We start from the raw sequence: 16,492 nt of genomic DNA, 5'->3' as shown, positions 1-16,492 counted from the left end.
GCGTGACCACGGGCGCGCGGCCCGGCCCGGCGGCTCGCACCAGGTGCAGCAGCACGTGCAGGTGCAGGTCCACTAGGTCGTCAGGCTGCAACGGATGCAGCTCTTGGCCGCCGCCGCCTCCCTCAGGCTCACCGTCCGTCGGCTGACTGACGGAGAGCGAGCGGCCAGACGGCCGCTGGCCGAGCAGCGCGTGCGTGACGGGACGCAGCTCGGCGCTGAGCGGGTCCGTGAGGCGCGCCAGCCGTCGCAGCGCCGCCACCGGCAGCCGCGGCACGCGCTCGCACAGCCGCAGCACGTAGAGCCCGGCCAGCCGCGGTCGCGCCATTAGCACAGCACGCAGGCCAGGGTCGTGCACCGCCTCGTGCATGAGCGGGTCATCGCCGGGCGGCGGCGCAGCCGGCTCGGACGCCGTCAGGCAGGCCAGCAGCCGCTGGTGCTGGTGCCGCTCGGCCAGCAGGAAGCGCACGCAGTCCCACTGGCGCGCCAGCAGCGTGTACTGCAGCGCCAGGCCGGCGTCGTAGTGCCGATTGACGTGCAGAAACTTCTCGAGCGCGTCGGCGTCGTTGGGCGCGCCGGAGCGCAGCGTCATCTCGACGTGGGCAAGCAGAGCCAGGTTGGAGAGCTGGCGCCGGTCGGCCAGCAGCAGGCCCTCGCTCACACCGCCCAGCAGGATGGTGGCGTAGTGCAGCAGCTGGCTCGAGTAGCCGTACGCCGCGAACTTGTGCACCACGGCCATGTGCGGCTTCTTGGTGAGCCGGTAGTAGGCGAGGGCCTGCGTGAACTCGCGCTCCTCCAGCTTCAGGTCGCCCAGCGTCTCGTACAGCCGGCCCACGGGAACGCTAAACAGCTTGTGCACGCGCTCGAGCAGATGCGTGCCGGCGCCGGCCGAGGTGCCGATCTGCAGCAGCGCCGCCTCGGGACTCGTCAGCGGCTCGCAGACGGCCACGCCGCGCGCGTCACCACCAGACAGCCACGCATCGCCGACTGAGGCAGGCCGGCCAGGTGCGGGCGCAGGCGCGCCGGCGGCGGCGGCGCGTGCTCCGCCGTGGGCAGCAGCGCCAGCAGGCCGTCGGCCGGCTCCAAGTCGAACACGGACAGCACGGCGTCCTCGTTGAAACGGCGCAGGTCCATGTCGCTCTGCGAGAAGCTGTACGACACGAGAAAGAGTCGCGTCGTCTCGGCGTCGGTGATGAACACGACGGCGTCGGTGACCAGCAGGTGGCCGACGGACGGCGGCAGCTTGTGAATGGAGAGCGGTACGGCCTCCAGGTCAGCCAGGTGCACCGAGAGCGTGCTCGTCGGCCCGTAGTATCCGGCCAGCACGTCGCCGGCGCGCATGGCCTGCAGCCGCACGCGCGTCTCGCCCAGCAGGCCGGTCAGGCTCTCCGGCTTGGGCGTGCGCGGCCGGTCGGGCGGCTCGGCGGCGCCGGCCGGCGGCTCGGCGCCCGGCGCGCCGCACGCGCCCGTCTCGTCGCGCTGCACCGAGCGCCGGAAGAGGCGCGAGTCGGCCCAGCGCTGCTGCAGCGAGCCCAGCTTCTCGCGCGACAGCTGGCGCAGCGTGTTCAGCTTGGCGCGCACCAGCTCGCTGGCCGTCTCGTGCAGGTCGGCGGCGGTCGGCGCCGACTGCAGCGCGTCCAGCGGCACCACGTAGCCGGCGGCGCGGTGCTCCAGCAGCAGGCGCCACTGTTCGCCGACGCCGCTCGAGATCAGCAGGTACACGCGGCCCTCCACCTCCTCGTGCAGCACGTCGAGGCGCGCGATGCCGTGACGCACGTACGTGCCGCCGACACGCTCCCCCGCTCGACAGGTCGACAAACTCAATCTCGCCCTGCCGGCCGCCAACAACGGCGAGATCAGTGCTGCCGCGGCCGCCACCAGGCGACGGCCGCCGGCTGCGGCGGGTGCGGCGCCGGCGGGTACACCGTAGCGTCATCCGCGCGGAAGTGGGCCGACGGCGGCGGCGGCGCGTCCGGCTGCAGCAGGCCGGCCGCCGGCAGCACGTACAGCGCGCCGGCCGTCACGGCCACCAACAGCCAGGCGCCCGACGGGTCCAGGCAGAGCGCCTCCACGCGCTTGTCCGGCTCGGCCGGCAGGTCCACCTGGCGCACGACGGGGCGCTGGCGCGGCCGCAGCAGCACCAGCAGCAGCGCGCCAGAGTCCAGCGCCAGCGCCAGCACCGTATCGGCGCCGGCCTCGCGGCTGGCGGCCAGCCGGACGGCGGCGCCGGCCGGCAGCGCCAGCAGCGGGCGCAGCTGGAACAGCGGCAGGGGCAGCATGGCGGCGCATCCGCCTCACACTGGCCGCCGCCCGCGCGACCTGCGGAGGGGCGGAGCCGGGTCAGGCAGAAGGTCACACGGGCCGGGCCGCGTCGGCACATCCGGGAGAGGCTACCGCCTGCGCCGACAGCTGCAGCGAACACACGGACGTGCACTGATCGGCGACCGCTGGCAGAGCCCGCCCACCAACTCGCAACCAGCTACGAAGAGCACCACTGATGACCAGCACGGATCGGCACCGGACGGGCGCGCTGCCAACCCGATACGCCGAAAACAACGATGCGTCCGCCGTCCCGCGAGGACCGACTCTGGAGAGGACTCGGCCAGAGGACGGCCACTGGCCGAGCCGACACGCCCAGAGCCGGCAGCGCGTGCGTTCCGCAGGGCGGCTGCGGGATCCGGCGGGCACGCGCCGCCAGACCCCGGCCCGCCAGCGGCCGGCGCGTACACAAGTGCGTAAACAGTGGGAGTGGGCCGGCACCGGGCCGCCGACCGACGGGGGTCGGCGCGGCGCCGGACGCCCCGATCGATGCCGCGTGACTCAGCCGCCACACCGCTGACCACGTGCGGCGGGCCGTGACCGGGCGGGGTCAGGGCGCGGCCTCTCGCCGCCCGGCCGGTGACCCACCGATACGTCAGACACTCGCCGGCCCGGCCGTGACCGGGCGGGGTCAGGGCGCGGCCTCTCCCCGCCCGGCCGGTGACCCACCGATACGTCAGACACTCGCCGGCCCGGCCGTGACCGGGCGGGGTCAGGGCGCGGCCTCTCGCCGCCCGGCCGTGACCTGCCGATACGCCAGACACTCGCCGGCCCGGCCGGTGATCCACCGATACGCCAGACGCTTGTCCGGCCCGGCCGTGACCGGGCAGGGGTCAGGGCGCGGCCTCTCGCCGCCCGGCCGGTGACCCACCGATACGTCAGACACTCGCCGGCCCGGCCGTGACCGGGCGGGGTCAGGGCGCAGCCTCTCGCCGCCCGGCCGTGACCTGCAGATACGCCAGACACTCGCCGGCCCGGCCGTGACCGGGCGGGGTCAGGGCGCGGCCTCTCGCCGCCCGGCCGGCGATCCACCGATACGCCAGACACTCGCCGGCCCGGCCGTGAACGGGCGGGGTCAGGGCGCGGCCTCTCGCCGGCCCGGCCGTGACCAGCCGGGGCGGCGCCGGTCATGGGTGCGCTGGGAAACAGGCGAGCTCGCTCTGGCACGGAGCTGACCGTCGTTTTTGACAAGGCGCGGGTATGCTGGTTCCGTAAAATGAGATCCTGGTCACGGCCTGACTGAGTCAAGAGGGGGAGAGAGAGGCGTCGTAGCGCAGACCAGCTACGCGTCAGTGGAGCTGACCGAGCCTGTCCGAAACCAGAGCGTACACTGCGGTCTGTGAACCAATACATCCATTTTGCATGTTTGAATTAGAGCCCTTTCGACTAGTAATGATCACTTTAGGGCAATGGGATGAAGGAGAATGGATAAGGTTGGGGCAGGACTACATGCGCCTATAGGGCCAATCGCCAGGCCTTAGCCCGCGCAGAGACCCCTCTACGGGGTATGCGCCGGGCGCCAGGTCGGGGTTCCCCTTCAGGGAGGTCTCTCCGTTCACTCGTAGCTGACGCATGAAGCCTGTCCCCGACAAACGGGGTGTCGCGAGGATTCGGGACAAAGCACGAAGGAGGATAAGAGGGTCCGGATGTGAACAGATATAGCTTATCATTGTTCGATGCCTGCCATATATCACGCACATAATTGACTTTCTCGGCGAATGTCAACCATTTCCTTTCCACGTTTTAAAATACCAGCCCAAAACACGTAACGCACGGACGTCTGTTCTGCATCGCGTCGATTCGTGCTATCTCTTTCGCGGCGTAACCATTTCTCATCATCGGCGAGCGTCAACCTGCCCCTTCTTACCTTTTTTCAAATAACCCTAGACCCACGAAATTCCCAGAAAAGAATGTTTGGGTGCTGTGGCTGCTCGTCTTTCATGAGGTCACTGTTGTAGTCAAAACCTCACGCCAAGACATAATACGCATAACAAAAGAAGTGAAGGCAAAAATGTTATGCCATTTTTTGGTGTCGTTATCGAAAAAAAGAAGAAAAAGACGACAAATGATAACAACGCCAATGCACCGCCAACGTTTCGCTAAGTTGGCAAATTGGTGACTTTTCACGCACGCACGCACGCACGCACGCACGCACGCACGCACGCACGCACGCACGCACGCACGCACGCACGCACGCACGCACGCACGCACGCACGCACGCACGCACGCACGCACGCACGCACGCACGCACGCACGCACGCACGCACGCACGCACGCACGCACGCACGCACGCACGCACGCACGCACGCACGCACGCACGCACGCACGCACGCACGCACGCACGCACGCACGCACGCACACACACACACACACACACACACACACACACACACACACACACACACACACACACACACACACACAGTTGTCGGCTTCAAACGTATTCTCGACAGCAGCCATTTCGCCAGCCCTGCCGACATGCGTGGCCTACGCCAAGCGCAGTCTGGTCCGATCCCGGCCCAGCACCGGTCTCGGCCGCCGTGCTCGCCACAGGGGCGGACAGGCCACGGCGGGTCCGAGCGGCAGCTGACCAGACGAGAAACAGACAGGAAAAATGCAGATATCCGATATCCTTCAATTAGCTAAGACAGCGCAGATCGGTAAGTAAGTTCCGTGGAGCTATGAGCTGTGCTGCACTCTTGTCCTTTGGAGAAGCTGGGTCGATTAACAGCGTGGAGCACTAAGACGCAATGAGCACGGCTTTCACATGTCATTTGCAAGCATCACAAATAATTCACAGAGCAACAGAGTGAGATTCATAAGGTAATGTTCTCAAATGTTAAGTACAAGATGCCTCGAGGACGTGAGCCGATTTCCAAGAGCTCAACATACCACAGGCAAGTACAAGCCACATGAGGTCAGCAGTTGGACCTGTGATGCCAGATCAGGTTGAGGGTCAAGCATGCATCAAGACTCATCACATTGTGCCCCAAAGCGAGTGTGGTACAAGTATGACAATGCAAAAGCCTTGGACTGAACATGAGGACCTCTTGTCAACTGCAAAAGGGATATGTTGATGGAGCCTATGATACTGAATCAAGTCACAGGGTTCAGAGACAGTGTTTCCACATTCCTGTCAGTCCTGCAAATTTGATGTAGCTCGGCCCTGGGTGACCTGACTATTGCAAATCTGACCTGGTCTTATCTGATGTATCTCATATAATCTTATCTTAGCTACAATACAATCAGATAAAGATATTCTGCCTTTTTGCTGTTGCTAAGGCTTTCAAAAGCTTACCTCTCATCTCAAAATGCAAACATATCATTTTTGGGAGCTAGAAATGCTCCTCTCTGTCACATAAGCAGATATCAAAAAGCTAGAAGGCACTAAAAGACACAAATGCAGGTGCACAGGACATATATATCCATAACAATGGACAGAAGCCATGCCTTAACATTGATGACTGACCCGACATAGCTGGTCACTAACCACACTAACTGAAACATTGTTTTCTTAGTTTAGAAAACCCATGGGCAAGATAAGAATTCTTTAAGGATAACTGGCATTTGGTGCCATACCTCCTTGTTTCATTTGCTACAAGTACAGTGCCTTTCATAGGACCTGATAAAACTGCACTTCAACAGAGAACAGAATTTTAGGATTCAAGTCTCAACTAACATAAATTTGATAAAAAGCTCAAAAGCCAGGAACCCTAAAGACAGGGGGGTTGAAATCATAACATGCATAGCAAGCTTGTCAGTTTGGACATTTCACCTCTTAGCAAAACATTTAATAATGCAGGGATCACTTACAAGAAAATAATTTGAGTCATGACTAAAAAGGCCTTCTTCATCCAGCAAGAGTCATCACTAGTGAAACAGGTAGCAATAATGCCTGGTGCACAGGAAAGATACCAACTGCATGTCATTGCTAAAACAAACTTTCCATTACATTACAGGTAGATGAATCTATTTCAAACCATAAGTTGTGTCTGTGCTTTGGTTGACAACATCACAGAGACCAAATCTGTCTCAATATACCTCCAAACAATGAAGGTTATTTACTGCATGTCATAACCTCTGGGCAACAATGATAAGACTGTGTGCCAACTATAATACCACCATACTGCAACCAGACAGTTTTGCAAAACAATCTATAGGCTACCAAGCCCATTTTGTTCATATTTTAAGCCCGTGATTGCCACAATAATGTTGGAAATGTGAGGGTCGTTCAAAAATAATTGTGCAGTAAGGAATCCAGAGAAAATTATTGAAAGGTGATTAAAAATATTTCCAAAATTTATTTTAAAGGTAGGATATTGTGGGTGTACTAACAAATCCAACAAAGATAACCACATAACTGAGCTGACACAAGACATGTATGGCTATAATAAAAAGATCCATAATTACTTATGAATTGTGCCAACCAGAAGGGATTGTGTGCCCTAAAAAGTCCCAAAACCTTCCAAATTCCAGACATGATTAAGGCTACTTCAAGCAACTGAGGCAATTTTCAATTACATTTGAAACATACTTCACAATTTGAACACAATTAGAAGTACAGCAAAAAATCATACCTGCCTGATTCCAAAAGACTCAATCAGATCCAAACACAGCACATGCTAAGATCTTTTTCATTGTCAATGTTTCAATGTTTGGCTTATCCAAACATGTTGATAAGCAACTATTCACTGTTACAACTGTAACTGATCACAACATGTTGAGAAGCCACTATCCATTGTTTAGCTCAAAATAGTTATTTCAACTTTTCAGACATAAAGTTTACAATTACATTTACAACTTACTAATCAAACCAAAACAAAGCCCTAAACAGCTCTTGTGAGCAAAATATTACTATTGATGTTGACACTTGAGATATCAAACCATCACCCTTATCAAAGAATTCAGATATTGTAACAGAGGCTTCGAGAACAAGTTTCACAAACATTTTACCAGGATAAAAATTTTGATCAACCATAACTGACATGAAATAAGTCTGGAGTACATGCACACCAGCTTCATCACACAGTCATGGTCCAGTTTAAGACTCCTGGTATAATGTATGCATATGTTGCAATGCAGTCCATGATGTGGTTACAGGTTCATCTGTAATTCAGGGTGAAACTGGTAAAAGTCAATACCTTCTCCAACGAAGACATCACTAGTGATCCCAGACCCCATCAAGGTATGTCCTTATTTGCGTTCTCCGCTCATTCCCTGCAATGCCGCTGAACTACGCTGCACGCATATCCACAAACTATTTGCAAGATCTGGTGTTCAAAAAGAGGAGCGACCTCCCCCCCCCCTTCCTCACCTCACGGTATAGAAAACTGAGGGAGTGTGCGGATGTAAGAGACTGTACGAAAGTGTGAATCAGTCAATGCTTCTTAATTCTTACCACCCAGCCCCCCGCACGCAGCTGTAAGATATTTGCGCTCCAGCAAGGCGTCACTCTCGTGCTGTATTCTCAACCGTGCACAGGCGCCAAATTTGTATCAGCTCCAAGGCTACAAAGACGAAATGGAGCTTTCAAGTACTGCCCTTTTGGCAGAAGCCTTTTATAGGTATCTTTGGACGTGGTAGAATAAAGCAGGCATCCTCTTAAAAATGAAATAGTAAGAAATCTTGCTTATCTATGTTCTTTAATTGCCAACATTTTTAGAATGGAACCATCAGCTGAATGCTTTCAAAAGTATAGTGACAACGCATTCTGACCCACCCGCCCACCCGCACAAGGTCATTGTCAGGGCTTGGGCATGACAGTAAATATGTGTGTAAATAGTTAAATACGTAAGTATATATAAATATCTATAAAAACAATTCATCAATGCGTCAGTAGGTACACAAAAACAAAGTAATGTACATAGGCCGAATGCAAAAAGGTAAACAACTACAAGTGAAACCTTATACTTCATTGGCCAAATTGTCCACTTTGCATTACTATTTGAGGCTTTAAGTTCAGTTGTCTGTACGCCTAGTCCGAACAAGGGACGTGTATTTGCAAGAAGCCATGTGTCGACGGCGCCTATGGGTAGGATTCTGAATCTGATCCGAGTTCAGCGTCGATTTTCAATTTTCACTGATTCGGACAACGATCGGATGCCAAAGCAGCGACAGCCAGTGAGGAGGCGCTCAGTGCTTTCGGATGAGTTCTGGAAGGGTTGAGACAGACTGGGCACGTGGCTGGGCATGCAAATAGGTTAAAAGCTACATTGTGAAACCTTAGGCTTCACTAACTTGTGATACGTGGGAGCACCACAAGTGAGCACCGGCGACCACCCGCAGTCACTGTCGCACGGGTGCGCCGTCCGCTGCACCAACACAGGATAGTTCCGGACAGAGCCTAACCGGGGTTGGTGGGTCAGGCCAGACAGGAGCCGAACTGAATTGAACTGAACTTAGCTGAGCTAGACCACGCTGAGCAGGATCGAGTCGGACAAGATCGGACCGGCGACAGAGACATACAGGACAGGGCAAGACAGGACTGGAATTCAGGAAAGATCAGGTCAGGTAACGCAGGGCATGACAGAATATGTCAGGGAAAGACAAGGCAAGACAAGATCGCAGCAGGACCAGACCGGACCTGACAACAGGACGTTACCAGAGACAGAGGCAGCCAGCACAGGACCAGACAGGGCAATATAGGACAGAACAGTACAGGATCACATGTCATTTGAATGTGGTCAAGAAAGTTCTTGAGCTCCTGGTTTTTATCATTATGAGTTAGTTGGAGATTTCACGTTCATGATATTCGACCTTCAATGGACATATCAGGAGGTTTAACGACGTTGTTGAGAAACATGGGTTATAGTGTCAAAACTCGATGCGTCAAGCTGTGCTGATGGCCACGAGTGTTTGCAATGACACCACCCAAAGCCACAGCACAGAGTGTCACAGCACAGTTTAGCACGGGTTCGGGGCGGAACTGGCCGGCAGCAGGGTCAGATCGGTCCGGATGTATTGAACTAGGATGTTTTGGACCAAACATGACAGGGCCAACCGAACAGGAAAGGTTTGGAGACGGAGGCAACCAGGATAAATTAAAATAAGTCAGGACCTAGCCGGCCCGGGCTGAACGAAAAAAATGGGTGGGCGACAAGAACAGGCGGAACATGGGATAACCAGGAATAATATGGAATATATCAGGACAGGACAGGGCAGGACAGGACAAGACAGAACAGGACAGGATGGGACAGAAAAGGACAGGACAGCACAGCACAGTGTAGCACAGCATAGCACAGCACAGCACAGCACAGAGCAGCACAGGACGGGACAGGACAGCACAGCACAGTGTAGCACAGCATAGCACAGCACAGCACAGCACAGAACAGCACAGGACGGGACAGGACAGCACAGGACTCACCGAACAAAACCGGTGGAGTCACGTACATCCGTTAAGTACACGTGCTGTCGGCACGAGCTTCGGCAGACACTGTCCCGTCAGTCGCCCCGGGAGCCCGCTTGGCGCTGACACCGGTCAAGCGGTGCTGACTCCGCCTCTGTCCCAGTGTATCATGTGCTGACACTGCGTCTGTCTCAGTGTACTATGTGCTAACGTCACCTCTGTCCCACTGTATCGTGTGCGGACATCGCCTCTATCCCAGTGCATCATGTGCTGATACCGCCTCTGTCCCAGGGTGTCAGGCTGTCTGTGCCAGTTCCAACCCAGGATGAGCATGTGCTGACGCCGCCTCTGTTCCAAGGCGTCAGGCTGCTTGTGCCAGTTCCAGCCCAGGATGAGCATGTGCTGACGCCGCCCTTGTCCCAAGGCGTCAGGCTGCTTGTGCCAGTTCCAACCCAGGATGGCCATGTGCTGACGCCGCCTCTGTCCCAGGGTGCCAGGCTGCTTGTGCCAGTTCCAGCGCAGGATGACATGTGCTGACGCCGCCTCTGTCCCATGGTGTCAGCCGGAGGTCACGCGCCGGTGCGCTGGCCGACTGTTTAACATCTCCGGCGCCGATTTATCATCAACGGCTCTGCATGCTGTTTTGGTAGTTATTTATTCAGCACGTTGGCAAATCGAGGCCGCCCGCCCCTGACCAGGACCAATGGCGTCTGATTGGCTCTTGAGCCAAACGATCAGTCAGTCGCCATTCAGCAGCCATCGCGGGCGTCGCCCGTCGGTGAGCGATCCACGCGGCGGCGGCGCTGGTGGACCGGGCGGCGCTGGGGGCTCGGGCGGCGCTGGCGGACCGGGCGGCACTGGCGGACCGGGCGGCGCTGGCGGACCGGGTGGCGCTGGCGGACCGGGCGGCGCTGAAGGCCCGGGCGGCACTGGGGGCCCGGGCGGCGCTGAAGGCCCGGGCGGCGCTGGGGGCCCGGGCGGCGCTAGCGGACCGGGCGGCGCTGAAGAACCGGCCGGCGCTCGAGGCCCGACCCAACGGCCGCTGATCGCGGTCGAAACACGGGCGGATACCTGCGCGACGCCGGAAGCAATGCCGAGGGAAGAGCACGAGAACCGGGACCGCAACAGCTGGCTGATGATATTCATTGTAAACAAAATGGCATGCCACACCAAAAATATACTCATCTTGCACGGCCATGTAGGAGACATGTTTTCAACTCTTTTGTTCCATGCTCCAAACCTTTGAATTTAACTTACGATCGTCAGTGGGTAAAAGCGCTCGGTATACTTTTTTTTGCCTTGAGCCGTTGGATCGGAAAATAATACGTCGGAAATCGATAGCTCTGGTCAGCCTTATCTACGAATCGTTGGAGTTGACATCTTTCATGTGACTTATGACGTCACGAGTCGTGCAAAATACCTTACAATAAGCAAAAGCTTTTTAGGCCTTCAAGGCCACCTGGCATTAATAGTAATGTTCATATTGCCACAGCTTTGTTCGTCATAAATTAAATGGCGTGTTCGATGTTAAGAGCTTCAGAATCCGATCATTCGCATAACAAAGGCCAAAGATGAAAGCCAGACCAGTGTGTAAGGTTTGGAAAGTCCAAGTTAGTGTATTGTACATTGTTGGATGTGTATAGGGTATGCCGGTTCTTCCGTTTCACGCGAACGAAATAACTCATTAGTTTCGAAATGTGATAGTTACATCGGCTCAATTATCACAAATAGACATGCCGCATTGCTCTGACTCGACACATATAAGGTGATCCGCTTTGACCCTCATTGGCGTTCTCTCACCCTGGTACGCCGTTTTACCGCCGAACATCTGGGGGAGTCGATGCGACCCCCCTACCGTTCCCAAACTGAGAAATGTAGAGGTTAGCAGAAAAGGCAGTGGGTTTGTCTCAGAACGATCGCACAATAGTGACAAATTTTGTTTTGTGAAATCAAAATTTACCCTATTATGCAAGGTCAAAAGTCAAATGTTACCGAAAATCAAACATTTTCGAGTTAACATGCTCATATATAGCCCATCACTAATTATCCACTGTTAAAAACATCATCCGGAAGTATTTCGAGACCAAATCTTAACATCACCAATATCTTTGAAATATATCAATTTTTGCTCCGTATGTGCGCAACTCACTCCATACCTAACCTCCTCCATGCTCCATAAGGACGTTGTGATATAGCCAAAGTCATATACTTGTACCCAAATTCATGGCACCGGCCTTGGGAGTTCTTCCATCAACAAGCTCCGTCTATCTGGATGGACTCCCTGAAGATCCAGTTTGAAACCCAGCACGAAAATGACCAGATAATTGCCCTTCCGACTGATGTGACTGACATCCCTCACTAATACAAGGTCTGCGTTTCTTCGTCTTGTATTTACGGCGCAGTGCGAGCCACGACACCCTTTCAGCCGCGGTCGCCCCGAGCATCCTCCCTCTATGCGTCCCGAACCGTCCCAACCTCCCCGCCCGGTCACGTGACCCACCGCCGCCGGCCACGGGCGGACGCCTGCTGACCCAAGGTCACGCGGTGGCCGACCGCGGCGGGCCCTGCGCGCCAGGCGCACATCCAGCCTCACACTCACACTGTGAATGGGTAGTAGTAGTGTATTGGGTAGTTCTAGCGGGCTGTCTTTAGCTGGCTTTAGCTATGACTACTTTAAGCCTTCTCATGTATGATTTGTCCTTGCCTATTGCATAACACAATTCCTGCCGGGTCGGCACCACCCCTTCGCCTGTTTCTCTATGTTTGTTTCTTCTTCCTAGCTGAGAGCCCCGCGACTTGGTTTTACGTTTTCCGATGTTAACGTAAGGTTCATTGCGTCGTTGAGATAGAGGGGGGAGCGCTCCTGGTTACTTGATCTTGGGTAATGGTATAGAAATCAATGTACGAGACCATGTGTCGTAATTACATTCAACCTAAACAGGCATATTCCTTGTTCAGTTTTGAACACAATGGGATGTGGCTTTACGTGCCTTTATTACACCTTTATGATGCATAACTCCGTAAGCGTAACAATGCCGGCCCGCCGCACGCGCTTCTCGGCATCATCGGCTATCGCCTGCCGCCCGTGCGTAGACTGCCGAGCGGTGCTCCTAAAAAACGCCGGTGCTTCGGAAGCAGTAGAGGTAGTGACACTTTTTTTAGTCAAAATACGCACAATGGATGTTCTATGGGCTACTGCAAATTAAGACGCGATTGCACGCTATGCTGTTCTTAAAAGCTTATGTTGTGGCTTGGCGTTCTTAAAAGCCTTAGGAGAGGTTGCATCGATTTACCCCACCCCTATTAGGGCGGGGGTTAACAGTGTGCCTGAGCCTGACATGGTGAAGGTCAAGCCAGTCTATGGGCTGCGTCAAAACAATATGAACACGAAGCAGCGAATTACAGTGCAAAGAGGCTGAAGGTACCGTTCAAGGCTCAAGTTCGATGACGTCATAGCGCAGTGAACTGATTGAAATTCCCTCCTCCAGAATATTCCGAATTCTTTACCGCTTATAAAGAAAGATTTGGTAGACCTGCCTGAATAGGCTCCGAAGTTATTTCTAAAACTCTGTCTCTCCCCCAGTGGGCGCGGATGAGGGTAATGACAGAGTGGGATTTGATGCGGATGTTCAGTCGGAAAGTTAAATAGAACCGCTTGATGCGATGGTTAGGAAAAACAAAGACGACGAGTTTAAAACTGATTAAAACCAATACAAGCGTGCATAGAAAAGTCAAATAACAAAGGTTTCAAAAGGATGAACGCTAAAATTACGCAGGGAGTGTCTAGGTGGCAAAATGATTAAATGAGTGAAGGCGTCCAAAAAAGGCCGAGACCAAAGAAAGCCAGCCAGCATCGTTTTACCATTTAACACGCTGAAATTCGTTCGAATTTTCAGAAAATGGACCAGTTTGAGCTACATATGTCCTTGTGGAACTTTACCAACCACTGGGGCGGGGCGTAGCCTCTGTTGACATGTCAATGTATGATCTTTTTCCCAGGTGCATTCGTGATGGGAAAGTGTGTTTAAGATACACGTATATGGTGCACTTAAAGAAGATTTTAATAGCACGTTAGCCCTTGCCCTCTTTCTCCGTTTTTCATAACGGGGACTGTTAGTGGGGGGGAGGGGGGGGGGTCGATGCGAGCCCCTCGAGTCTCCAAATTAATTAACGTAGAGGTTATTGGAAAACACCAGCAGATTGGTTACAACAATATGATTGCTGATTGGTACTGTTCTGTTTCTTTTTAGATCAATGTCTGACCCCATTCTGCCACGTCAAAGGTATTTTCGTGAAAACCGCACTTTTCAGCTTTAGAACATCATAGATACAAGGCTTAGTCTTCCGGCGACACAGAATTTCAAAAGACGAGCTCCTTGGTTAATTCTTGAGCACAATGGCGCATATATTTATGTGTTTTGAGCATATGCCTGTGAGAATATAACAATGTCGGCCACCGCGAGCGTTCCGCAGCATCGTTGGTTACCGCCCACCCCCCGCCGCACAGGCCGTATACCACCGTGCAGTGTTTGCCAGAAACCGCCGCTCTCAGAAACCAGACAGCTGGGAACACGCTTTTAGTCTCAAAACATGCGCAATGGCTCCATAGTGGCGCCTATGGGCGACCCACAGGCTGCAGAAAATTTGGGCGCGATTGCGCAAAATGCCGGGAAGGGAAGGGCGGGGCGGGAAGTATCCTCAAAAAACTTTAGGGGTTGTCGCATCGACCCTCCTTCTCTCCCGCCCCCTCCCCTCCCCCCCACACTATCGGGGAGAGCCTTAAGCCACTGTCTAATAATTCTAGCATGCCACGGGCTCATCTTTCTTTGCCATTCCCACCTCGTCGTATGCCACGCCAGCCTGTCAGTGCTGGCGGGCCTTTCATAACATATGCCATCATGTTTGCATTGCTCCAAGTTCAAAAGAAGCTTTCAAGTTGTGCTCAACCTTCCACCACCATGAAGCTTCTGAACAGACTGGTGTCAGATGCATTGCAAAAGTAAAATAAAGTATTCAGGATTCGCACGTGGATAACTTTAGCAAGCACGTAGTTTTTAGGGCGGTAGTGTCTAACACGAACATACCAGACGGCCTTCCAAATTCATTCACATTTTCAGGCTGCCCAACCTACACTTAAGCTTTAATATAAAATCAGTCTTGGGCACCGGGCAGACAAAGGTATTGAAGTCAATGTGCTCGCTCATAGTTCGCGGACACGAAACCCGCCAACACTGTCAGGTTCGATTAGCAGATCCCAAAACAGATCCATGGACGAGGAGATTGCCGTACGCTGCCGGTGATCCATTAAAAAATATCACCAGACACGCAGGCCGCTAGCCTAGTTCCCTTCAAGCGTGATCTTGTCGACGTCATCCGACGAAATCAAGCGACTGTACGTGATTCGTTGCCTTTTACCCATAAACTGTCTTTAGGTCATGGCTTAAGCTGCCAAAAAGTCTCCGCGATGAGGACGTGTCTTCAATCACCTGATGTGAACCTATGGATATAACTTTTAAGGATGTACTCCACATTTATACATGGTTTTCAACTGAAACGGCCATCTTGAAGACTGTTCGGTGCTGAATCACGCCCTTCTTAAGACCTAAGCCACTCTAGTTTTCGAGTTACACACCAGCGAGAATGGGGCAAGTTATGTCGGAGAGAGTAGTTCAAAGCCACCTTGGCATTCATGACGTCATAATAACGTCATTCAGATCTTGCCAGTTCATAAATCATGCGGCGATCAAGGCCCCCCCCCCCAAAAAAAAATAATGAAAGCGTTCATATCTGGCGTTCGTGAGCACGATTTCCAAATAAAGCAGTCGCCAATTGGCTCCTAATCGATGTTGTGCAGCGTACGATGACGTGATGAAATCATTACTAATTGAGGAGATATTTACTAAACAGAGAATTGTGCTGTCTAGAAAAGTCTTTTCCACTTAAGAATTGTACCAATAGTTATAGGTGAGCCTGTTTCATCACATCTGATGCTTGCTTCAATATCTTCAAAAGTGAAACACCCCCTTTAAGTATATTTGGAAAAACAAAATACTTCACATCAAAAGGGATAAGTGCCAGGAAGAACGAACAGGAAATGTGATCAATTATACAAAATCAGAATAGCTGAGCTAACCCAAGTGGCTTAGGCTAACAGGCATTATTTAGTAAGTGTATAGATATAAAAATTGAGAAAAGGGACTCAGTAGGAATGCATAATGACAACAGGGATAAGCCAATGAGTCCCTAAGATAGCACACCCAGTTACCAAATGTCAAAAGGAGCGATCGAGCAGGAGGACTAACTCCGACCCGGGCCGGGCCCAATCTGTCCCGTCGGTCCTGTCTCGTCACGTTCGTCCTGCCCCATCCGTCCTGTCCTGGCCTACACTGCCTGCCCGACCCTACCCTACCCTACCCTGCCCTTCCCTGCCCTGCCCTGCCCCGCCCTGCCCTGCCCTGTCCTGCCCTGCCCTGCCCTACTCTTCTCTGTCCGGTCCAGTCCTGCTCGTTCGGGCATCGTATGCCTTAGTTCCATCCCCACCAACTGATGCTGCAAAACTTCCGTCCGTCTTTACAGATCCATGGTTCCCTTTAACACATTTGTGCTTCATGTTAACGTTAGTCCATTTTGTCATTATACGCTTAACGCTTCTGCGCCCTTTCTTCCGTAATTTGATACCAACGCCGCCACAACTGTCCACTATACCTCTAGCGTATACCCGCCTCCCATAAACCCCACTTTCAAGCCAAAACTTCGCAGAAATATTTCATCGTGAAGAGGTAACTCTGAGCAAAACGAACGACGTAACTTAATACTTTTGTATTGGTGGCT

The sequence above is a fragment of the Pollicipes pollicipes genome, unplaced genomic scaffold, assembly GCF_011947565.3.
Source record: "Pollicipes pollicipes isolate AB1234 unplaced genomic scaffold, Ppol_2.1 Scaffold_4740;HRSCAF=5597_pilon_pilon_pilon, whole genome shotgun sequence".
Classification (NCBI taxonomy): domain Eukaryota; kingdom Metazoa; phylum Arthropoda; class Thecostraca; order Pollicipedomorpha; family Pollicipedidae; genus Pollicipes; species Pollicipes pollicipes.
The sequence above is the reverse complement of the archived record's forward strand: the minus strand, read 5'-3'. Positions refer to the sequence as shown.